The sequence below is a fragment of the Myotis myotis genome, unplaced genomic scaffold (assembly GCF_014108235.1).
Source record: "Myotis myotis isolate mMyoMyo1 unplaced genomic scaffold, mMyoMyo1.p scaffold_m19_p_1, whole genome shotgun sequence".
Taxonomy (NCBI): domain Eukaryota; kingdom Metazoa; phylum Chordata; class Mammalia; order Chiroptera; family Vespertilionidae; genus Myotis; species Myotis myotis.
Genome location: NW_023416313.1, coordinates 210,790,825 through 210,816,978, shown reverse-complemented (window position 1 = coordinate 210,816,978; position 26,154 = coordinate 210,790,825). Strand labels below are relative to the sequence as shown.

The window sequence follows — 26,154 nt, the reverse complement described above, 5'->3', positions numbered from 1 at the left end:
ATGTGACAAACAAAATTACAAACAGGAATATTTTTTTAAATTTAATTAATATTTCTGTATTCCAAGTACTATGACATGTGCTTTAAACTTCAAAATAAATAATCTATTGTTCTTGACCCTACCTTTTTAATTTAAACCAGCTATACCATCAAAAAATAAAATATATATATATAATATTTCATTTATTGGTAGAATGAACATCTACATCAAAATTTAAGTATATGAATGCATATTGCTTCAAATTAAGTAAATCATCTTATTTACTTAATATCTATATCTATATCTATATCTATCTGTATCTATCTATATATATAAAAGGCTTAGTGACTGACCATACATCTGTCCAACCCACCAACTGGCCTATACATATGACGCACACTGACAATTTAAAAATAAACATTGATTCACACATGCAAGGTACATAAAAAGCTCTCCCAGGCGCCAATCGCATTTGCATGTTTCAGTCTGTCATTGTCAGTTGTGAATTTGGTTGTTTTTGTTGACATTCTGAAGCTGAAAGTCGCATCATCAACAGAATATGTATGAAGACCAACTATTGGCACAATGTAACATTTGAGTGATAATTCTATCGATTCAATGGATGATGCGGAAAAGGAAAAATTTCCCAATGAATTTCTTATTAGTATTACTCCTTTGGGAATGCCGTGTCATAAATTAAAATTGAAAGTAGGTGCAATCATCATGCTACTGAGAAATCTTAATAATAAATGGGGTCTTCATAATGGTACTAGATTTATTATCAAAAGATTGCGACCTAACATAATCAAAGCTGCAGTATTAACAGGATCTAGGGAAGGAGAGGCTGTTCTGATTCCAAGAATTGATTTGTCCATGTCTGACACTGGCCTCCCATTTAAATTAATTTGAAGACAGTTTCCCTTGATGCCAGCATTTGCAATGAATATTCATAAATCACAAAGACAAACTCTACACAGACTAGCAATATTCTTTCCTGAACCCATTTTTGGATATGGTCAGTTATACATTGCTTTCTCTCAAGTTCGAAGATTGTGTGATATTAAAGTTAAAGTTGAAATACTGCATCAGAAGGGAAATTAGTCAAGCACTCTGAAAGTGTTTTTACTCTTAATATGGTATACAGGTAGATATTAGAATAAGTTTAAGCAATTTATCAGTCATTGTTTTTATCAATGTTGTCTTTATATCATGTTTTTGTTGTGTTTATATCATGTTTTTATTGCTTTCATATCTTATTTTTGTTGTTTTTATATCATGTCTTTGTTGTTCTTATATCATGTTGTTATTGTTTATTTATTAATCAATTTATATGTTATTTTTATATATATATTTTACTAATTTTCTTTCACTTCTGACACTTCTATTATAGAAGAAAGGGCGAATAGCAATATTAAAATATTTATTCTAATTAATTTCCTTTCAATGTGCATGACTCCATGCATTGGGCCACTAGTAATTTCATAAGAGAAGTAGAACAAGAGAATGACAAAAAGAGTAAGAGGATTGAGGACATAATGCTCACATTCTTTTGCACACCTACAAGTGATCTCAAGACCTCAAATCAAGCTATAGTTGCAAAAATGTAAGTGTGCCCATCATTGACCAAACAGACCAACTAATCTTTCATAAATCATACCATCAATGTAGGTATTTTATTTAAATTTCCAAAATATTTTGCAATGTAATGTCATAATGACTTGTCAACTATATGAAATTATTGCACTTAATTTCATAGCTTCCTTGAATCCCTTATTTTCTTCCATCATAATTTGCATTTCAAATTTTCTCCTGATGTTGAAAAGCTCAAACTATAATGAAAAGTACAATGAGTGTACAAGTTCCTCAATTAAGAACACTCAGACTACAAGAATGGACTGTTTCTCTGGAAAAGAAAATAAGAGATAACCCACACTTGAGATTTTGAAGAAACAATCACTAGGAAACACCTAAGGGATTCTACCACCACATTCAGAAAATTAAACCATGATATTTGTTCTTAGGTAGCTCATTTGCAGTTAAATGTCAAGGATATTTTTCTATTAAAAGACAAATGTTAACAGTAGAGAAATAAAGGAGAGGGAGTCAGAATGTTTAACCCTAGCTCAGAAGTGAAAGAATTGAGTTTTTGCAAAAGACAGATTTGTAATTTTAAAGTTTTTACAAATATAGTTTCAAATCAAACTGGGAAATGATGAACATACGTATAGTTTTTGATAAAACCATAACATTACCAATGAACTAATGAACTTTGGTTAATGAGGAGATGTCTTCTGTGATGCAAGGGGCAAACTAAGGCAGATAAAGGTGAGTTTCTTAAATATGGTCACTCTTGCATATGACTTTTTATAGTAAGTAAATAAGTAGATCAATCAGAAATAATGTAAAGTTGTATTTGAATGACTTTTTTTCCCCAGAATTGGTATTTAATATACCAAAGCAAATGGACTAATAGCTCCCAAATAGTTTTTCAACTTAAACTCTAAAAAGGAGCCTAGTATTCAGATACATTTAAGAATACTGCCTGTTCTATCCCCCACTGAAGGAGTACCTTGCGCATTATCATATTATAGATCGGAGTGGCTCAGCTGTATGGACAAATCTTTAATTGCATTTAATTTAATCATATTTGACTACTTGAATATTCTTCCAGTTAAGTGATCAACATACAACAGAAATGTTGAAGTACAGACAGACACTGGGAGATCAGTTGTTTGTCATCTTCAGGCACTGTGGTATGTAAATCTAATTATTTATCTGCTTAAACTTTCTGTTGTTTTTTTTTTGTGGATTTTTTTTTTTCAATTTCTCACACTCTGGCCCAGGATTAAATATAAGATCCTCAGTTAGTATGCAAAGATTCTAGTCTATGTGTGCCGCCCATTCCATGTCACTTTACTGAAAATGCACTAGTTTATTCTGTGATGGGCAAATTACTCTTGAAAGAATCGCTGTATTGTTTTCAATGCATGCTTCACATATGCTCTGCCTTCAGTCCAGATTTCCTTCCTTTCTGTATTCAGTCTAGCTCTTTTTGTTTATTCCACAATGCTCAGCAACTTATATGATGCCACTATCTCTTCTTGGCATCCTCTAGCGATGCAGTTCTGACACGACTATTAGTCCATTGTTACTTGTCAGTCTTCTTTGCCAGACTAAAAGGTTACTGGTTATGACTGCCCTCTGTGTTGTTGTTGTTTTTTTTTTTTAACTATACATCTTTGGTGCCAATCCCATTCTCCAGCATCTAGAAAAAAAATCTAGGTGTATAAAATGTTGATTTAAATAATTAATTAAAATTACCTTTTCTGATTTGTTGAAATTAATGCATGCATTCTTTCTTTATACCATGTTTATTTGTGGGTAAGTGCTCATTGGATTTAAAAAACTTAAATATACAAAGATATGTGTATATGAAGTAGCAACCTGTGCTTCTCTCTATTCTTCTACACCACCCCTCAAAGTTCACCGACATTAACAATACAGCGAAACTGTCTCTAACATGATTTTCAGGACATTTTATACCAAACAAAATAGAATGCACTAATATAAGGAAGGTACTATTGGCATTTTTACTTGGATGGCAGAAAATCATGTGTGTATTCACACTAATTGTGCTTTGGAGTTTAACGTTGCCACAGGGCATGGCTTTCTTAACCACAACAGACTGAAAATATGTATGAGATAAACGATTCACATTAAACTTTGGCTACCTGGTTGGATGCTGTACTTCTTTTGTGGTTAATTCTAGATGTAGTGTGGTTCTTTGTACATTACTGCATTTGGTGGCTCTCTAGCTGCCTGAGAATATAACTGAAAACATTAGCAGGCTGTTCTAGATGCAGGTGTTCCACATTTTCCCCGGTTCTCTGAAAGTATACCATTAAATTTAAAAACTGCTACATGTAGGCATATTTTCATATATTTGTGAGCGGTTAAAAGCATTGTAAAAGCCAAACAAATGTTTTAAGTCTCTAAAAATACAGTGGCTAAATGTATCGATACCACAAGTCATGTTTCTTGGTTTCCTCACTAGGCCACATATGAAATATGAAAGGAATAAAGGAGGAAGCAAGATAGGCAAGCTATTTTGAATTTATTTTTAGTGGGACACTTCAATGCACACTGTACTGCAGAATGTGTAAATGCTGAAAATCTCCTTTTTAACAAAGGAGTACATGTATGCAAAGTATTTGCTGAGGACAAGCCAGAGGAATTCGGCATACTTATGTGTGAACATTGTGATTTGCACTGTTAGTCTAATAGAAAGCAAGGGGACAGATCTATTAACTACTATGTCATGAAATCCTGATTTATGTTTCATCCTCTAATTAAAGTCCAAGAAATCTAAAGCTGAGATAGAGTTTGTATAAATTTACTTAACAATGAGATGTCTATTAGATGACGTAAATGACACAGTGAAATTGGAAGTCTTTTCATTCAATGTGAAAAACAGAAATAAGCTTCAGCACAGAGATAGCCAAACCATTCCCAAAAGACAGACAGACGGGCCTACAAAGCCCCATCACCTTACACAGCAGCTTGTGCTGGGTCACCTGTCTTGTTACTTTGTAAAGATCTGGCAAAAAAATGTAAAATTTCTCCCTCAAGCCCTATTTAGGGAAAGGAGGCAAGCTAATGTTCTGGTGATAATGTATTGGCTACACTAAAATCCTCAGAACAGAATCCACTTTAAGTCAACCTATTCACCAAGTCCGTGGCTGTATTTATCAATATAGATAACACTATATATTACTTGATTTGTTTAAATAAAGGCATTCAGCTAAGTCTTTAAATGGGAAAGGAAATAATTGTAAATATCAGAGAAGGTATTTTCAGAATTAAATTCTAAACTGCAATTCCAAATTTGCTTATTTCTAACTTAGAATAGGGACAATCGCCTTCATTACTTTCCAACAGCAATCTTGGTTTTCTTTTCTTAAGGCTCTCCACAAGGTGTTTAGCTCTGATTATATGGAAATATAAAAGGAGAAGGAAAGTCAAAGGGAAACTCAAGAACAAAGAGAAGTTGCCTGATACAAAAAAATAAGGTTTGTCTCCACACCTACACCTGTTTTGTACAAATTGCATGTCATTCACCAGTCACGCACCACAAAATATCACTCAATGACCAATTACATATAGTATAGTAGCCCCATAGGATTATAATGGAACCAAAAAATTCCTATCACCTACATCACAGCACAAGGCATTACATACATGTTTGTGTCGATGCTGATGTAAACAAGCTTACTTCACTGACAGCCATTTAAAAACATAGCATGGCCTGGCGGCTGTGGCTCAGTGGTTGAGCATCGACCTATGAGCCAGGAGGTCAGTGTTCGATTCCTGGTCAGGGCACATGCTCGGGTTGTGGGCTTGAGCCCCAGTGTGGAGTATGCAGGAGATAGCTGATCAATGATTCTCTCTCATCATTAATGTTTCTATCTCTCTCCCTGCCGGAAGCCAATTCCAGCATGTCATAATTGCAAGAGTTTTATCAGAAGGTTGATGGAACCTGGGGACTTAACAAGGGCTGAGTCACATATGTTGTCACCTATTGGGAATGGCTAAAGGCATTTCCCCAAACCTGAAAAGGATGCATTAAATTGCTTGCTTGCTGACAGACAGCTCAGGGCATCTTAATCTACATGTTATTGCCCCCTACTGGCCAAATAGCTGAACAGTCTAGGCAAATTCTTCCAATCTGACAATGGATTCTGTAAGAAATCCTACACTTTGAAGTGTGTATCTCTACCTCGCCTTAGGAGAAATTGTGTTAACAAAAAGCAAGGGGTCCTGAGACGAGGAGAACTTCTTAGTTCCTTTAGCTAAGGCTTCTCTAACTCCCTATATGCCTTCCAAAATTATGTTTTGTCTCTGGATTCTTAATTTGCACACAGTCCCTTCTCCAGATTTCTGAACTCTTGATGCCGGATCAAGACCACCAGCATTATCTCCCCCTCTCCCTTCCTCTCTGAAATCAATAAAATAATGAGAAAAAATAAACAGAGATTCAGGAACAAGTGTGATAACAAAATAAAAATCTCTTGCAAATGTGTTATTAGAATTCCAGAGAGTTGATAGATAAGTGACCAGAAAATACTTGAAGAAATATTGGCCTTAAAGTTTCCAAATTAGATAAAAAGACATACAGTTACAGATTCAAAAGGCTTAGTCAAATTCAAGCAGAAAAAATATGAGAAAAAATATAACTGGGTATGTCATAGTCATTTTGAAAGAAGTTGGAGAAAAATAACAACTCATATACAGGGAGAAAACAATTAGAATGGCCAAAGACTTCTAATATAAAAAACAGATATAGCAAAACAATATATTAAAGTGCTGAAAGAAAAACACTGACTACCTGGTACGTCATATCTAAACAAATGATAATGTGATATTTTTCAGAGAAAAGAAATATACATAATATACATGAATAATCTGTGGAACCCCAAATTAAGGGATTTTGAAATATATTCTTCAGAATGAAAGGATATGAGGTGACATAGAAAAGCATTCTCAGGAATGAATGAACATCAGAAAAGCTAAATATTTTAATTAACATAAAATAGTATCTTTATTCTTCAGTATGACAATACATATGAGTATTTGAGAAAAATGTAGCTTTGAGTTCTAGTTTTTATATTATATATACATATATATGTAGTAATATGACACAATAGCATAAATATTAAGGGATGTAAACAGCTACAAAGTTTCTGCATTTTACATGAACTTATATTAATCCAAAATACACTGAAAAGTTTAGGATGTGTTATCCCCAAGGAACTAGTTAAAAAAATGCAAATATTAATTCAATAGATAACTTAAAGTGCAATACCAAAAAATATGCAAACAATACAAAAACAGCCAGGAAATTAGAATCAGAAGAACAAAAAATAAAAGGGACAAACAGAAAATAAATAATGATTGACATAACTCCAACTATATTAATAATTAAATTAAATTTTAATAAACTAAGCATTCTAATTCAGAGATAAAAAGGTCAGGATTGATTAAAAATTTAACTGATGAAAAATACATATACAAATAGAAGTCTAACTTGATTATTTCAATATCAGATAAAATAGGCTTAGAGCACAAGAATTATCAGATGTAAGGGGTCATTTAATACTGACAAAAGAGTCAGGAACACAAAGCAATCAGAAATCTATATTCACAAGATAATAGAGCTTTAAAATCATAAATCAAAGACTGACAGAAGTAAAACAAGAAAGAGACAATTCCACAAACATCATTAAAATGTTTAACATGCCTCTTTCAATAATATATAGAACTAGACAAAAAATATCTGAAAAGACATAGATCTGAGCAACATTTTCCTACAACCATGACTTAATTAATACTTATAGAGCAATGCATACAATTGCAGATTACATTTTTTTTTTTTGCAATTGCACATGGCATATTCTCTAAGATAAAGTGTATGCAGGCCCATAAAAAGTATTTCCAATAAATTTCAAAGAGTTAGAATCACATGTATCATGTTCTCTAATATCAATAGAATTAAATTAGAAATAAAATAGTAAACAATCTATTTGCAATATTTGCACATTTTTAAAAATAGTGAAATCTGTAGAAATCTCAAAGGAATTAGAGGCTACTTTTTACTAACGGATCAAACTTAGCACATCCAGTTTTTTAAGATATAGTAAAAGTGGTGCTTTGAAGGTAATGCATGACTTTAATGCTTCGATTAGGAAAGAAGAAAGGCTTAAAATCAGTGACTCAAATTTCCAGAGGGAGGGCTTATGAAAAGACTAAAAAAGATATGAAATCAGTAAATATGCAGATTCCAGATTAGAAAGGAAGCCAGGTATGCAGGTAGGTAGTTTGAATTTTATACTGAATTCCCTAGGGAATCATTGCAGGATTCTAAACAGGGAAGTAGGAGCAAATATTTTACTTTTTAAAAGATTATTCTGAGAGAAGTGTAAACTATGATTTATATTAGAACTGTTTGAGTAAGGGGACTAGAGAGCAGGAAGTCACAGTAATAATCTATGTGCAGCAGGAACCAAATTCTACTAAAATCAAGTCTGTGGAAACTGAGACAAGTACAGGCATAAGCATTATTAAGGAGGGATTAGGATTTGGTGGCTAGTCCCACGTTGGTGGTGAGCCAAAGGATGGAATATTTTTGACTTTGGTGAAACAGGGAATGTGGGAATAGCAACTACAGTTGTTGAATATGTTGAACAGTCTATGAATATAGAAAACAAAGGTGAATTAGGAGCTTCATATAATTTATTATAGCCATTTCTTATTAGCTTGTTAACTTTCTCAATTTCTATTTTCCATCCCATTGAGTTCCACTCTTACCATTGCTATTTCTCTCCTCCTTGTTTGCATTTGGGTTTAATACTTTGTTCTATTTCAAAACAACTCTGACTTAACTTTTTTTAATGTTGGAATGATCTAGATTTAAAGGAGAATATTATTTGCTTTGAGTAGACAATGCAATGGGAAAGAGTAGACCTATAACAAGTTTGAGGCTAGTTGTAAATGGTGACATCAGTAATTGTTTCACTGTTGAGAATACTTAAAAGCTTTTCCCTGTAGAGTTGGCCAAATAAATGAAATCTCTGTGTACAGTGCAATAGTGCACATCGCAGAAGAAGGTATCAAACTAGATAGTTGTTTGGAAGATATTGTTATTCACAGCCTTATCCTATTTTTAACCCTTTACCCAAGCAGAAAATTTTCATATCTGAGATACATTCTACCTCACAATAACTATACCATATTCATCCTAAGTTATCATCCCTTTTATAGGGAATGAAAATTCATAGAAGCATTTTTTCAAAATCTCTGGTAAAATAGTATTCTGTAAAATGCCTCACATTAATATTTTCTATAATGAATTATTGATTCTGCAGTAGCTGAAATAAAATTATTCCATCTTCTAATAATTTTTATTTTTCACAGTTGACTTTTACTACATTTATAGGGTCAATCAAGTCCTCTTTCTTGAAACTACATTAACATAGTTTATCTCTCTTGACTTTCCATGTCTATTTTTTTCAAAATTGCTCTGTTTTTTTATACTCTCATAATTTCAATAAATTATTTCTAAATGTGTATTTTCTAATAAGGCAATTTTTCTGAACCTCAAACCACTGTATCCAACTGTATGGTGGACATCTCAACATAAGACCTCAACTCATCTTGTTAAACACTAAACTCATACATACCTTTTTCCCTATCAAACACCTGCATCCACTTAATCAATTTAAGCATCATTGATACAGTCATTTAAACCTTGGGAACCACCTATAAAGCTTCCAACATGCCCCCAAACCCACCCCTCTTCAATCAATTAACAAGTCCTGTTAGCTTTACCTCTAAGTATATCTGGGATCTCTCAACTTCTGTTCACTTAATCAGTCATTATCAATCCCTGAAACACAATAGTTGCACTTTACTCTTTCCAATCCATCTTCTATCAGATCATAGGATTATCTCCTAAGATAAGCACATAAATGAGTATATATATATATATATATATATATATATATATATATACACATATCTATCTATCTATATATCTATATCTATATCTATATCTATATCTATCTATCTATCATCTATCTATCTATCCATCTATATATATATATACCTACAGTGTGTGTCAAAGTAGGTTTACAGGTGTGAGTATGTGAAACAGGATTTATTCTTATATTATTTATTAATGATTGTATTATTTTCCATATGAACAACTGTAAATCTACTTTTGCCCCAATATATATGCATGTATATACACTTTTATAACTTTAATTTCTTTAAGTCTTTCTGTGGTTCTCTATGGCATAATTCATGCTACTTAGTTCTAGGTTAACAATTTTAGAATAAAAGATAAGATTAAATAAATAGAGCAAGATGACGAATTAATGCTGACCACAAACACATCCATAAGTTTTTCTGTATCTTATTATAGAGCCATGAATATGAACACAATCATTTGTCCATTATCAAACATTTATTGAATCCTGATATCAGACTGGTATTTTTTCAGATACTAGAAATATAGTAATGGGCAAGGCAAAGTCCATGCTGCTAAATTAATTAAGCAAGGAAACCATTATGCTGTGATGACTTTAATGACTTCAGGGCTAGCCTAAGCAAACCAGAAACTAAGCCTGTATGTCTCCAGGTTAAGAAATCAAAAGTTAAGGAAAACCAATCAAAAACATCCACCTAGACTTTTCCAAATAAGTCAACTACTTAAGATATAGCCAGTTCAATAAAGTTCTTGCCTTGCCCTGTCTCTTCTCTATAAAGTTCTTCCCTAGGCCCAATGGGCAGAGCACTCCTAGCCACTTCCACTTTGACACTGCCTTTCATTTGAACTGACTTTCACTCAAATAAACTCAAAAATTTAATATGCCTCAATTTATCTTTTAATAGTGTTCTCATTATGTTTTCATTCTTTACATAAATAAGTGATTCATTTCAAAGTGGTGATACAATTTCTAAAAATATAAATTCAATTTATTAGAAGTGAGAAATTGGGGTTATTTTTTTAAAATTAGAATAGTTATAAAAAGATGATATTGGATTGGACATATAAATGCTAAAAATGATACAAGTAATATGGTAATATGGAGATGATACTTGATATGTAAATGCTAAAAATGATGTAAGTAATACAGTAATATGGAGTTACAGTTTTTGAAGCAGATAGCCAAGCAACTGCAAAGGCCCGTACATGAGAATGATGCTAGAACATTTGAAGGACAGAAAAAGGGAAGGTTGAACTGGAAAGCAAATGAGGAAAGAGTGGTGGGAGATGAGCTCTGTGAAGGGAGGAAACTATCTAAGGTCTTTAAGACCGGGGTGAGATAATCAAATATTATCTTTCCAGTCCCAGCCTCTGTAGAGTAAAATATTAATATACTTCCATTTTCAAATGAGGTGTTCTTTTTCATTTGTTTTCACCATTACATCCCTACTATTTTACATTTAAAAAAAACACACACACACACACACAATTGATTTATGAGTACTTTTGTGTAGTTTCCAAAAAGAAACAACTATGATTTAGGGTATTTTCCTAATCCTCCATTATAGTTTTTTGTATCACATTAAATTATCATTTTCCTCTCCCATTAACACCTCTCTATGGTTTTCCATTATAAACATTTATTTGGGGGGAAATACAAGAGCTCATTTTAAGTAAAGTATAAATAAATGATCAATACCTTCTTGAAATACATTTACTCTTAGTATATATGTCTTAATAAAATTCTAAAATATAAACTGAAGCCCTGACAGGTTTGGCTCAGTGGATACAGCGTCAGCTTGGGGACTGAAAGGTCCCAGGTTCGATTCCGGTCAAGGGCATGTACCTTGGTTGCGGGCACACCCCCAATAAAAGGTGTGCAGGAGGCAGCTGGTCGAGGTTTCTAACTCTCTATCCCTCTCCCTTCCTCTCTGTAAAAATCAATTATATATATATATATATATATATATATATATATATATATTTAAAAAAGAAATATTTAAACTGAAGAAAAATTACTCTTTTGGTAGAAAATCATGCATGTCTTCTGAGTGATGGTGTTGCTGGAGGAAGTAATAGGCCAGATTTCCCAGACACAAGTGGCATGAAGTTCTTGGGGTACCACTAAAATGAGCACTTTCAAAAGCCCCCAAAGGAAAATGAGATGTGGTAAAAGGCTTTATTTGCATGGAGTTATATTCCTCTGGTTGCCAAGTCCCATGTCCCTTAATTCAGTCCTGAAAGAAGTGCAGCTGGAATTGCAGTAGAGCCTAAAGCAAGGCCATTGTCAGGTTCAATAAAGTGCATTAGTCCATTGTGTGGATCCCTTGCAGCAGTAGTGACAAGAGGACCAAAGGGCTAAAGGCCAAGAGGTAGTGCTCCTTTTTCAGAAGTTTAAATATTCAGGTTTTCCAACCTTGCTCCCGGTGTTACTGACAGACTGGTAGGCATCTTCCCACGTATCTGAGACCTTACTTAGCATGCATCCCAACTGCCATTATCCGGTCTCTCCCAGATCAGTGGGAGAGTGTTAATCTATAGCTTTTGGAAAAGTTGTAAGAATGGCATGTCTAAAATACCTAGTCTTTCCTTTATTTTTTTCCTGTTAATCCATGGGAGCCTTTTGATTTTTTTAAATCTGCCTGTTGAGTCAGAGACCTGAATATTTATAGAGACAATGTCTGCTATGAGCATGGAGTTAATCCATGTCATCTTGGGTCATAATAAATATGAACATTAAAGTAATCATGTATTTTTTACAGTGCCTGTGTATTCAATTTTGCTTATTAAGGCCTCCTTTGCATTTTAGTTAAAAAAATTAAATGCAAAAGCATAGATTTTTATACATTTTAACACATTCCAGAACTGCACTAAATTGTCATCAGAGCTGTCTCAAATAATTGTACTTTATTTTTGTATTTATTTTATTTATTAAATATTTATTGTTGAAAGTATTACATATGTCTCCTTTTTCCTCCCACTGACCTCTTCTAACCCACCTCCAACCCCCGCCCCAGACTTTCACCACCCTATTGTCTGTGGCCATAATTAAGCTTTTAGTTTTTTCAGATGACAGTAGAAATATAGAAGATTTGGTAGAGTTCCTCAATCTCTGAATCTTTTTACAAAGCTAAATTAACACTTCGGCCCCTGGGAGATACTATTTGATACAACCTGGCATCTAACCAAAAGTCACCTTACACTGAAAGAGTTATTTGAGTAAATTACTGAGGGACTTTGAGATTTGTGAGTAAGAAAAACTGTGTGTGTTTAATTCAAGCCACAGTCATTTAGATTACATATCACACAATCCAATGCTATTTAGATCTGTATGCTGCTGAGTCCAAAGTCCTTAGTAATTTGCTGAAATGTCTCTAACTCAGCAGTTTAGAGATTTCTTGCTAGGAATGCTATTCTTCATATAGCATACCCTCTCTCATATCTCTCATTTGAAACCCTATGAATAAAGTACAGGGAGAGAAAAAGACATTCACAAATCTCCATGTAGGACAATTAGAAGTTAATTGAGTTACATGTCCCTCATTCTAGTATATAGCTTCTAAAATACATCTGTGACCTCACCCCAAAGGTCTGCCTGGAATGTAGCATGATAAAATCTACTGTAAAATATCCAAAAAAATTAAACAAGGAGGAAAATAAATCCTACCTAAACTAGTTATATTTCTCAACAACATTGAAATAGAACTCTTTCAAATGTAAAATTTAAAGGAGTTCCATTTTTAGACCCGATTACTCCTTCTGGGTGCTAGTCATCATGTGAACAGCAGCTATTGCTTCTTAATAATGATCATTGCAGGTCTCTTGTTCAGTTCCTCTATTCTCAAACACAGTCTTCAGAATGTCAAGGTTGACTGTTTCATGAATAATTCAATATGATCAGTTCCTGATGGCTTTTTGTAGTCCAAGGGTGGGTTACCATTCAAACTAGTTCAGTGAGGAGCTCACCAGAATACATATGAAAATGAGCCAAGATTCTGGGTTTCTTTCTTTCTTTCTTTCTTTTTTTTTTTTTTTTTTTTTTTTTTTTTTTTTTTTTAACTAACAGTGACATTATAAAAAGAAGACTGGGCTCAAAAGGCATGGGTTTTCTTATGGAGAAAGCTTTCCACCACTACCAGCATACAGCAGAGCACATGGATTTTTATATAAACAATCCCACTGCACCATACTCATGTTTTCCTCCCCAGATTCCCTCCTAGGAAAAATTCCCTGGCAGTCTCTGCATGACCATTTTTTTCACCCAAGGATCTGTACCTGCAGGTCCAGCCAGGCTCAGCAACTGAAAAGAAGCACTTACTAAAAAAGAAACCGTTTCCAATAAAAGCAACAGGGTTTAAGTGGACTGGCCAAGCCAATTTCTGTTTTGTATAACTGCTCAGGTTCAAACAGTTTTTTATAATTTTTTTTTTTTCCTAATAGATTGAACGGCTCCTTTTTACTGCTGAGCTATAGCAACACAATCCAGTAAAAATAGGCATGTGTCTTTCTGTACAACCTTGTAATTTCCTCTTCTCTGAGGTTATTTTGGAAAGAAAAGAGAGTTATAAATCAAAGGAAACTATTAGGTCTTCTTCCTTCAGCCCCTTCAACCCTAGTTATTCTCACAGTCTTAAATTCAATCATTTTGATAAAATTCAATTTAACAAGCTTTTATTAAATGCTTGATACCTGGGGCTTAAATAAGCATAAAATATAATCTTTCATTTAAGCTTTAAAAAAAATCAGGACTATTTCAGGAAAATAAATCAACTGAATTAGACTAAAACAGAAGCGAAGTCAAAATGAGAAAAATAGAATCAGGATACTGAGAGGTTCACAGACTATGAGTTTGAGTTCAATAGGGAAGGCTGGTGAAGACCAAGATGTTGCTTTGATGTAAAAGAATGCCCTGAGAAATTTGAATGCCTGTAGAATTTTATTTCTCCTTCCTGCTTCTCTATGCTAGGTTTTTTGGTCTCTCTTTGCAGACCAACATCCTCGAAAGAGGAGAAAACAATGTTTTGACTCCTTTCCAGGTTTACCTGTAAGGCTTCAGTGTCCCCCGGAGGGATTGATTAGCTTATCTATGTTCTGGTGCCCTTAAAATATAAGTCAAGGGAAAGGAAATCAAGCAAAAACAACACAGCTCCTATGGGGAAGTGATGGTTGAGAGTAGAATGGGGTGTTTCCTTTCTGAAGGAGAAATTTTGGGTTGCCTAGATTGTTACAGCATAAAATAATAGGTATTCATGAGTAGTTAAAAGATTAGTGGTCCAACTTAAAACCTATTTGAGATATAATCTGAAATTAGGTTCAGTTGAAAAAAAATTGCAGAATCAATCAAAGCAATAATTAGGGATGACTTTTTCTTAAATAACCAAATTTTGCCATAACAATATGCTTCCCAGCCCTGATGATAATTAATACTATAAAGATAATTCTAAGTATTAGCTCTCATTCTTTGCATCATATCAACATATGCAGCAAATGTGTTCATGAGACAGATATACAGAATAAGTCTGGTCCCTTAAGGTGATGCCTCTGGGAACTGTAGCAATGACATTTTTAATATTAAAAAGCAATAATGCCGAAACCGGTTTGGCTCAGTGGATAGAGTGTCGGCCTGCGGACTGAAAGGTCCCAGGTTCGATTCCGGTCAAGGGCATGTACCTGGGTTGCGGGCATATCCCCAGTAGGAGATATGCAGGAGGCAGCTGATCGATGTTTCTCTCTCATTGATGTTTCTGACTCTCTATCTCTCTCCCTTCCTCTCTGTAAAAAATCAATAAAATATATTTAAAAAAAATAAAAAAAATAAAAAGCAATAACAATAATAATAAAAATATCTATCATTTAAAACTGCTTTTTAGTTTGAATCCATATGCATCACTTACTGACTCTGTGACCCTAAGCTGAACTTCTTATTCTCATATTTTTTATCTCAAAGAAATATAGTAATGTTGTCTCCCTCATAAGCAAGATAAGAAAATTAAATAAGATGGTATGTATGTAAAACAATGAGGACTATAAGCCTACAATAAACATTAGCTTTGATGATTATTATGATGTGATAATCACAACATGCTGATGATATGCTAACATATCTACTTAAATTTTTGATTTTCCACTTACTTCAAATGTAAGGAAAAAAATTCTTAAAGCATCTTTAAAGTTTCTTTCCTTTTAAATTGTGAATATGTAGTATGTATGTGTGAGTCTGTAACAAGGTTCATGTTAATAAAAGCATCATTAGCTGAATCTATCAAAAAGCAATACTATATGAAAACAAAATTTTAATTAAATGAGAAAAGCCACGAGTCTCCGGAACATTTGGAATGATGAAAATTTATTTTTGAACAAAAATATTCCTTAATTATTTTGACTGATGTAGCAATGACAATAAACATATTTGTTTCTTACCTTAAAAAATAGGGATTTTAGCATTAATAAGCACCAGTCAGTTTTACACCAGAATCTTTTCCCATTTCTGTTTAGTTACTAATGCTAATAATGACTGATTCTTTGATGGGGTTATTATGAAATCTGCTAATCATCAATCATTGGAAAGTACACCCAAACCTTCAACTATGCTAGGTTAGGGGTGACAACCAAAACTCTTCCTCACAGCCAACTATCCACATATAACGTTTGATTTCCCAAAAGCTTAATTATAGCCGGCCCTACGTATCCACAGTATGTAGGTTTCAGGACCCCTCCAGATAGCAAAATGCACAGAATGCTCAAGTTCAGCGGTCGGCAAACTCATTAGTCAACAGAGCCAAATATTAACAGTACAACGATTGAAATTTCTTTTGAGAGCCAAATTTTTTAAACTTAAACTATATAGGTTATTAACTTAATTAGGGTACTCCTAAACTGGCCTTTGCTAAAAACATCCTCAATCTGATTGAGGTACGTTCGCTGAGGTCGACCCCTTCCAACTCTCCCATCCACACTCGTCTTGTAGACTTGTTTCGTCTATCTCCTTTCGTTCATCCTCTCTATATGTCCAAACCATCTCAACATACCTTTCTCAATCCTCAACACTACATCTTCTTTCACTCCACAACGTTCCCTAAAATTAACTTAATAAACTACTTTTGTCACCCGCGCGATTTGCGGATGCGAATAGCACTAACCACTGCCCAATGACACTGCTGACTGACTGGCTGACTCAACTCCTCCATGAATCATGCATGCCTCCCCTGTGCTGTGGCGTGTATCCCGTGGCCCGCCTGCACCACGTCTCCCATAGCCTGACCAACCGACACCCCCCACTTCTTCTAATGCCACTTCTTCAAAATAGACTTGCCCAGGCCAAAAACTGACTTCTGAGCATGGGTCACGAAGTTTCAATAGCACTGTACATGCGCACCCGCACGTGGTATTTTGTGGAAGAGCCACACTTAAGGGGCCAAAGAGCCGCATGTGACTCTGGAGCCACGGTTTGCCAACCACTGCTCAAGTTCATTATGTAAAATGGCCTAAAACAACACATACAGTCAGCCCTCCACATCCGTGGGTTCCCAACCATGGACTGGAAACATTGGTTTTAATCTGCAATTTGGCCTAATCCCAGGATTTCACACACATGGATACAGAGGACTAAGTATATTTATTGAAACAAATTCACATGTAAGTGGGCCTGCATAGTTTAAGCTCATATTATTCAAGTGTCTACTCTGTTTCACGAGTATCTAGAAGAAATCGGGAAGAGACAAAAAATTGTAAGACTAGATCTATATCTTCCAGAAGAGTCCCTAGTACATTGAGAAATATTAAGTGTCAACCATCTGGCTATGAATATAATTTCATTTTAAAAAGAATTCAACTGCTACAGACAGAGAAATGATTTAAAGGTACAGTTGAATTTGAATAGGTTACTCTTGACTTGGTGAGAGTTCAGTGTGTAGAAGGGAGGAAAGAGAATATTTAAAATTAAGGAAATAAATAATATAAGTGAATACATGAAGACTGGATCAAGCAACATAATTGTAATTAGGCTCATTCAAATGTAAGAAAATGGTGTTTACTGCACACTGTGGAAAATAAACTTGGGGTTTATGAAAAAGCATTAGTTACAAAAACTTAAAAATTAGCAGAGGAGTTTTAAATTAATCTTTAGTGAATGGGAGCAACTGAGATTTCTTAAGAGGGTAACTGCTTAAATTAGTTATCAATTTCATTGGGAAGAATTCTGGAAGCAGACAAATGAAGATATTTAGCTCAGAGAGTATAATGATAGACCAAGTTATTATGTTGCAGTTTGTTCTGTATCTTCCTGTCAACAATTAGAGTAATAACAGGTATTTAAATATGAAATTGATTTGACTCCATGCTATGTTCAGGTTTCAAAAATGCAGAACAAAGATTTCTCCCCTAAATTATTGTTTTCTTTTTAAAACTGTCAACCCTATGAGCAACATAGAAAAAACTGTGAATTTTTATAGATATTTCCATTAAAACAATAGAAATTCTCAATCTGCCTATCACTTTTCTCATGAAAATACCCTGGTCATTTTATTTTTTCATAATCTAAATATCCTACAAAGGACAAGCTTTTTCAATTGTGAATATACAGATGTAATCTTTTGAGTATGTGAAATAATGAGAAAACCCAAAATGCAAGAGCATTAGAAATATGAATAAATAAAATTAAGAAATATCAAATTTAATGCTAGAGAATTAATAAAATTATGTGACTTTATGAAATTGTCTAACTCTAGGTACATTAAGTTAAAGTTTACTGATTTAACTACCCTCTTTAATAGATGCTGAAACTGAGACACTAGCTTCAATTATTTGCTTTTTTCCAAATTAGAAGATTATGTGCTTCATTCAAAGTTTCATTCAGTAAACACTCATTTTGTACCTGCTAAAACTCCAACAATGCATTTTAAGGCACTAAAATTATATATCAAAGCAAAATATGGCTCTTGCACCTACACTTTAATATAAACAATTAATGATGAAATCATAGTATAATAATTATCTATACTAATAAAAGGCTAATATGCTAATAAGACTGGGAGACCTTCCAGGAGACCTTCTGGACATTCTTCTGGACAAAGCCATGGTGGGGAGGCCGAGGTAGAGGCAGTTAGAGGCCAAGAGGGGAGGGCAGTTGTGGGTGATCAGGCTGGTGGGGGGTGGGGATGTTGGGGGTAAGCAGACCAGCAGGGGGCCCAGTTGGGGACAAGCAGGCCATCAGTGGGGGTCAGTTGGAGGTGATAAGGACAGTGGGGGTGGGGCAGTTTGGAGTGAGCAGGCCATCAGGGGGGCAGTTGGGGGTGATCAGGCTAGCGGGGGGTCATTTGGGGGCGAGCAGACCAGCAGGAGAGTGGTTAGGGGCAATCAGGCAGGCAGGCAGACGGGTGAGCGGTTAGGAGACAGCAGTCCTGGATTGCGAGAGGGATGTCCTACTGCCGGTTTAGGCCCGATCCCTGTAAATCGGCAGTAGAACATCCTTCGAGGGGTCCCAGCTTGGAGAAGGTGCAGGCCGGGCTGAGGTACACCCCCTCCCCCATGCACAAATTTCATGCACCGGGCCACTAGTTTCTAATATAAGGATAAACCAACATACTAGGAGAGCACAAATCGGGGGAAGGTTATGTTGTAGTCTGAGCTCATTAGGAACAATGGTTCTCTTTTCCATTATACTACACATTATTACAAAAGCATTTTGCTGCACATGATAATCATTTTCTGAAGGCTTCAAAGAATTTAACTATGGTAGTAATAGCACTTCCTTTAAAAGGAAGCACCTACATTCATGATAAAGTTCATGGCCATGAAAGAAGTACATGGTAACAAGTTTACTTGACACTTACGGAATGAATACAAACTAAATTTTGTCTCTCAAATAACTATGTTCAAGAACCAACTTTGCTAACATTTTTATCCCTTAATTTAAGAATGAACAGAAATGACCGTGAGGAATAAGCACTCAAAGACTAAATCTCTGAATTACATGTATCTATTTAGCATCAGTTTTAAGAGCTACTTTTGTGAGTAAGTGTAGTTCTTGTGTTCAATTTAAAAGTGTCAATCACAATAGAGTTCGTCCTATTTTATGTTGAATTCAATGAAAAAAATTGGAAATTATATATAACAGCTAGGAAATTGAACACAGCAAGTTTTGTTTATTATTTTTAGTAGCTTGACCTTATAATAAAGGCTTACAAAAAAGTAATTATTGTTTGTTAATTATGAACACGTGAATTATTATAGTTTTTATTTATTTTAGTATTTTTGAAATTTATTCATTTGTTTTGAGAGGAGAGAGAGAGAGAGAGAGAGAGAGAGAGAGAGAGAGAGAGAGAGAGAAGAGAGAAAGGGATTTGTTGTCCACTTATTTATGCATCCATTGGTTGCTTCTTGTATGCACCCTGACCAAGGAACCCTCAACCTTAGCTGATTGGGATGATGGTCTAGCCAACTAAGCTACCTGGCCAGGGCAATGGTTCTATTTATTTAAAATGAAGAGGTGAATAGCTTGTTTTATAACTGCTTACTCTTAAAACATATGTTTTAAATTATGAATATATACTATGTCATGTGTTATGGTATCATCTTATTTAACTGCAGTTGTTGACTACATAGCATTTATGAGAAACATATTCAAAGAATTAGATTCACCATTTTCAAATGACTATCTACAATGGATGTGTAAGATCATTTGACATTTTTCTTTTTGGAGAACAGTAGGGCACAGTCATATTACTTTGCTTATTCTATTACATCTCTAATAAATATCATTTCAGAAATCTCTACCACCACAAATCAAAAATAAATAAATGGCTAAATCTGAGAAGGCATCCTGTGTAAACAGACATGCCCATTGCCTGAAACTAGACCTTGGTTCTGTTTATAACTGAGATGTAACTTTTATTTCATGACATGTCTAATTCCCTTCATTATTCTGGAGTCTAAACTCTTGAAAGGCACATCTATGTTCTCTTTCTGCTTTTCATAGGACTTTGAACAGTGCTTTGGAGAATAATCACTATGTGTTTACTGAAATGAATACCTGGCTTTTACTATACTATTATACTTACTATTTAGACAGCTCATTATAGACAGCCACCAGAACAAAGTATTGAAAGACAAACAATGGTCACTGTCAGACTGCTATCAACTGGTTAAGTGAAGTTGGGAAGAGGATACAATGATTGGGAGACAATAAATTAAAAACTGAGTCAATGAGTTTAAAGCAGGAGAATGGTGCATATGTTTTATTTAAAAATTATAATTTTGGCTATGCAAATAGTTTAGTGCAGAGGCAAGAATAGAATAATGGTAAGCAAAAATCTAGATGGCCCCATATCCTTTGCCCCTTGGTCATTATTACTGTGATTGTACTGTCACATGGCAAAGATTTCCAGTTGTGATTGAAGTTATTAATAAATCCTCTTTGACATAAGGATGTTATCCAGGTGAGCCTAACCTATTTATATGAACCCTTTAAAAATAGAGTTTTCTAAAAAAAAAAAAAAAGTAAAAACAGAGTTTTATCTGGTTCACCACATACGCACAAAGGTGATTTACACACACATATATATAAAGTATGAGAAGGATTTGACTAGTTTTTTGCTGGATTAAAGATGAAGTGGGCCATGTGACAAGTGATACAGATGAGTCTTTCAGGAGCTGAAAGCAGCCCATGACTGACAGCCAGTAAGAAAACAGGGATAACAGTCCTGCAACCAGGAACTGAATTCTGTAAAGCTGAATGTGCTTAGAAGTATATTCTTCCACACAGCCTTGACATAATAACCCAATTTTACAGACACTTTAGCCCTGCCCGCACATCTGACCCACAGATCTGTAAGCTAATTAATGGATGTTGTTTCAAATCATAAGTCTATGGTTATCTGTTGCAGCAGTGTTAAAAAATAAAGCAGAAAAACAGAAGGACCAATTACTGTCAATTACAGTAATTGTGGACAAATATGATCAGAGTTTGAATAAAAACATGGCAGTAGCACTGAAAATGAAGTGTAAAGTTTTGTGATATATTCTGAAAATGCTGGAAGCCGGTCCATCCTTGCTGCTTGACAGTCGCTGCAGGATAGAAACATCTGCACAGCATATGTTTCAAGGGACCTGCTGTATATAGCATACTGTTCTTAATACGTTTGCTCACCTTCTTGGCACTATGTGTTTTAACCAAGGTCTCTGAGAAAGGTTGTTTCCACAGGTAGGGATTTTCCCCTGAAGTTAGGGAGGGGATGAAACTCCTTAACTAAGTGCCAGGCGGGTAGTTAATCACTTTAACTACAAACAATCATGCTTAAGCTACATAATCTTTACTCCCTGGAATGGAGATAAGAAACGCCCTAACCTTTGTAATAGAAATTGACAGGCTTAAAATCAACTGGTATAAATTCGGATGTAACAAGACAATAAACAGCAGAACCTCTCTGGAGATCCAGACCAGAACTTGGCTGGAGATCCTGGCTAGGCTGCTGATCAACTGAACACTGTCTCCGTGTCCTTCCTTCTTCGCCGACTCCGTCTACGCCTTTGGGAACCCCTGGACCTGCTGGGGTTGGACCCTGGCATGAAAATAAAAATTAACATGATTTCTTGACAACTTGGGTATGAGGGATGAAGGAAAGAATAACATTAAGGAAGACTCCTGAGTTTGGGGCTTGCACAACTGAAAAAATAAAATGGTAGATTTTACATTTATAGAGAACACTGATCAATAATGAATTCTGCATTGCTTTGGGGTCAAGTGCATTTTAAGATGTCTATTATTATTTAAGTAGCAATATCAAGCAAGTAATTGGGTACTCCAGTCTGGTATCCAAAGATGATGTTTGGATACCAGAGATGTAAATTTCTGGTGATTGGTTTATAAAGAGTTTTTAAATTTCTAGCACTGGATGAGTTCACCCAGGGAAATAGTATAAATAGAAATATAATCTGTAGGTCTGAAGCCTGAGTCATCAAATGTCTAAAGTTTTGGTGAAGAAAGCAACATTTGTTTTTGTGAAAATAAAAGAAGTTGCTAAGAAAATAAATGAGGCAAAATGTGGTATCATATAACTGGAGAACAAAGAATGTTCAAAATATGGGAAATTGTAAATGAAGACCAAGAATTATCCATTGCATTTGAACATAGACATTCAAGAAATTTTTTAATAGAGTGTTAGGTAATGCAGGCAATTTGAAGTAGGTTGAAGAGTAAATAAAATATTAATAAGTGTAGACCACTAGATAAATGACTACTTAAAGAAGTAATTCTGAGAAGGGTTCATATATATGGTAGTAAATGATACTTAAGGAAGGTTTTTGTTTATTTTTTCAGAATGCTAGTTTTTTTCTTTTTTTAAATTTTTTTTTGCCATATCCGGAAATAATTTTTAAGCCATTATCAAAAAGATTTGTAACGGTGTAATCAGCACTGAAATAGTCAATTTCAGGTTTGAATTCTTATGCTGCCATTTATCCTATGCTATTTATTAAGTTACTGGATTTATGTTTCAATTTACTGAATGAAGTATATGATAAGGATAATAATATCTACCTAAATATTGCTTTGGAACTCAACATTGATTATTATAGCACATAGCAGATGCTTAGTAAAATGTCAATTTTATTTATGTATATAGCACATAATTTTTCTTTTAAAAAATTAAGAGAACATAACTTATTTTTTTTAAATATATTTTATTGATTTTTACAGAGAGGAAGGGAGAGAGATAGAGAGATAGACATCAATGAGAGAGAAACATCGATCAGCTGCCTCCTGCACATCTCCCACGAGGGATGTGCCCACAACCAAGGTACATGCCCCTGACCGGAATCGAACCTGGGACCTTTCAGTCCGCAGACCGACGCTCTATTCACTGAGCCAAACCGGTTTCGGCTAGAGAACATAACTTAAATTAAAAAGAAAAACAAAGACTTTTTTGTAGTGGTTGTTAATCCTCACCCAAAAATATTTTTCCATTGATTTTTAGAGAGAGTGAAAGGGAGGGGAAGAGACAGAGAGAAACATTGATTTGAAAGAGACACATTGATTGGTTGCCTCCTGCACGCACCCTGACCAGGACCAGGGAACCTGCAACCAAGGTACATGCTCTTGATCGGAATTGAACATAAAACCTGATGCACTTATCCACTGAGACAAACCAGCTAGAGCCAAAAGATTATTTCTAACATTGAAATTACATGCCCTCTTTGGTCCCATGGGTACACATTCAAGAGGGGACTAAAGCTAGATAATTTTCTAAGTAATTTCAAAATTCGAAGACAGCACTTTATACTTTAAAAAATACTGTAAAGGCAATTTAGAAATGACAAATCTGGTATAGATGACCACAAGAATATTTCAGGAGCACACGCAGAAAGAAAGAAAGAAAGAAAGAAAGAAAGAAAGAAAGAAAGAAAGAAAGAAAGGAAGGAAGGAAGGAAGGAAGGAAGGAAGGAAGGAAGAAAGAAAGAAAGAAAGAAAGAAAGAAAGAAAGAAAGAAAGAAAGAAAGAAAGAAAGAAAGAAAGAAAGAAAGAAAGAAAGAAAGGAAGGAAGGAAGAAAGAATTCTTTGTCTTGGGGATTTTACCCTTCCAAGATTCCCCATGCTTGCAGTGGCTCCACCCCCTAGCCAGGGGTGGGCAAACTTTTTGACTCAAGGGCCACAATGGGTTCTTAAACTGGACCGGAGGGCCGGAACAAAAGCATGGATGGAGTGTTTGTGTGAACTAATATAAATTCAAAGTAAACATCATTACATAAAAGGGTACGGTCTTCTTTTTTTTTTTTTTTAGTTTTATTCATTTCAAACAGGCCGGATCCGGCCGCGGGCCATAGTTTGCCCACGGCTGCCCTAGACAATTACCTTTGTTCCCAACTTAGAATGACAGAGAAACACCTTCCCTATGTCACCCTGACTTCACTGCACATGCATCTATTTCTCTCTTTGTTGGATCCCTTCCCCCAGTGATTTTCAGGGAATGGACCATTGGTTCCCTATGGAGCATGAAATTGCAGCTTCCTGGTAAAGCTGCCCAGATGACAATGCTTATAATGTCTGGCCTTCCCTTTCCTTTCTTATTATCTCTCTATATAAAAAGTCAGCCACCATAACGCAGTAACACCAGAATGACCGGTCGCTGCTATGACGCCCACTGTGGCCAGTGAACAGGCATGACTAGGGGTTGGGGCTGGCCGGCCAACCTCCCATGGCCCCTCCCCCCAGTCGCTGCACCTCTGATTGCCCCCCCCCCCAATTGGGGGTGGGGCTGGCTGGCCAACCTCCCATGGCCCCTTTCCCAGCCACTCACCCCCAAAATAGCCCCCCCACCCCAATTGGGGTCAGGGCCCACCAGCCAATTGCCCATGGCCCCTCTCCACTTCCATCCCAACCCTGATTGGGCTCTGATTGGGGTGGGCCAGCCAGCCAACCTCCCACTATCTCCTCCTCTTGACAGGCCTGGCCCCAATCCTCCCCAATTGGGGCCAGGCCAGCCGGATCCCACCGAACATGAATTCGTGCACTGGGTCTCTAGTTATTAATATTCGTTAGCTAGTTATAATGGTAACAGGTACAGCAAACAATTTCTTGAAATTCACCACTTCTCTCCCCACTGTGTTCAAGCTAAAGTTTATTTCACCTAGTATGTGCCTCTCTGTATTATGAGTTTATTAGAATGTGTTTATTATTGAGTTTTATATACTTACTTTTTATTTAAAATAAATTTATGTTCTAACTGATTCTGTAGGCTGCTTAACTGATTCTGTAGGCTGATTTTGTTAACATTAAGTCCACTTAAAAAATTTTGGTTTTAAACCTCAGTTTAAGTGTTTTTTTTCTGGTTAGTTGGTAGGTTTTGTTTGTTTGTTTTTAATCTCACTTCTTTGTCTAAATGTTGCAGTTGCCTCAGTCTGAATAATTGATTTCCCAGACCATAAAAAGGTCATATGACAGCCTTTAAATTTTATCCTCTACAGCAACCTTAGATTCCTGTTGCAGTACCTTTACTAAATACTAGTAATTCTAACCCTTTGGCGGAATGATAAATGCAGGGGAGCAATCCATGTGATTGGACTTCTGTGGGTTTTTTTCCCATGCAGTGATACCAGAGTAGACTAGAGATCATATGATTTAGCTCCATTGACTGTACTCAGTCAGCAAAATAATAAATAGAGTAGCAGTATGAAATTATTCTGAATGTCTAATTAGCCCTGGTGACTTTTTAATTTTGGGGTGTCAAAAACACAAGTCCTCTTTAGATACCCCGCCCCCCCTAAGGTAAAAGGGGCAGGTTAAGTGCTAATTACTGTTATTTACATTATGGCTTTTTAAAAACCCTATTATAATATTATTAACAAAAGGTAAAGTTATGATAAAATGTAGTATTGATTAGAATTGACTTGTGTAGCTTTGATTAAAACTAAAAGTTTGCTCTTCAGTTTCTCATAATGCTTTTGTGTTCCTTCAATCTTTAGGTTTAAAGAATGTAAACTATTAATGATTCTGCTTGCTGTCTCTTTGGTAGATAGTGATTGGTTGGTATACTGTTTGTTTGTTTGTTTTCCTTTCTTGTCATGAGAGGTTGCTGACCAAAAGAACTTTTGACTTTACCACCTTAAATTCTTTCAGGACTAGTAGTTAACCTACTACC

General features: G+C 35.2%; 1 long non-coding RNA gene across 14 annotated transcripts in view; it reads left to right on the top strand.

Annotated features, from left to right (window-relative positions):
- Positions 1-26,154, top strand: part of LOC118658860 — a 107,182-nt gene that overhangs the window by 35,150 nt on the left and 45,878 nt on the right. For 13 of the 14 annotated variants that reach the window (XR_004968396.1, XR_004968400.1, XR_004968392.1 and 10 more), the window contains 2 exons: positions 2,651-2,732; positions 4,942-5,048. The exons of the other annotated variant lie outside the window; for it this stretch is intronic. This is a non-coding gene — a long non-coding RNA (uncharacterized LOC118658860). The remainder of the gene's footprint in view (positions 1-2,650; positions 2,733-4,941; positions 5,049-26,154) is intronic. 14 annotated transcript variants of the gene reach the window in all.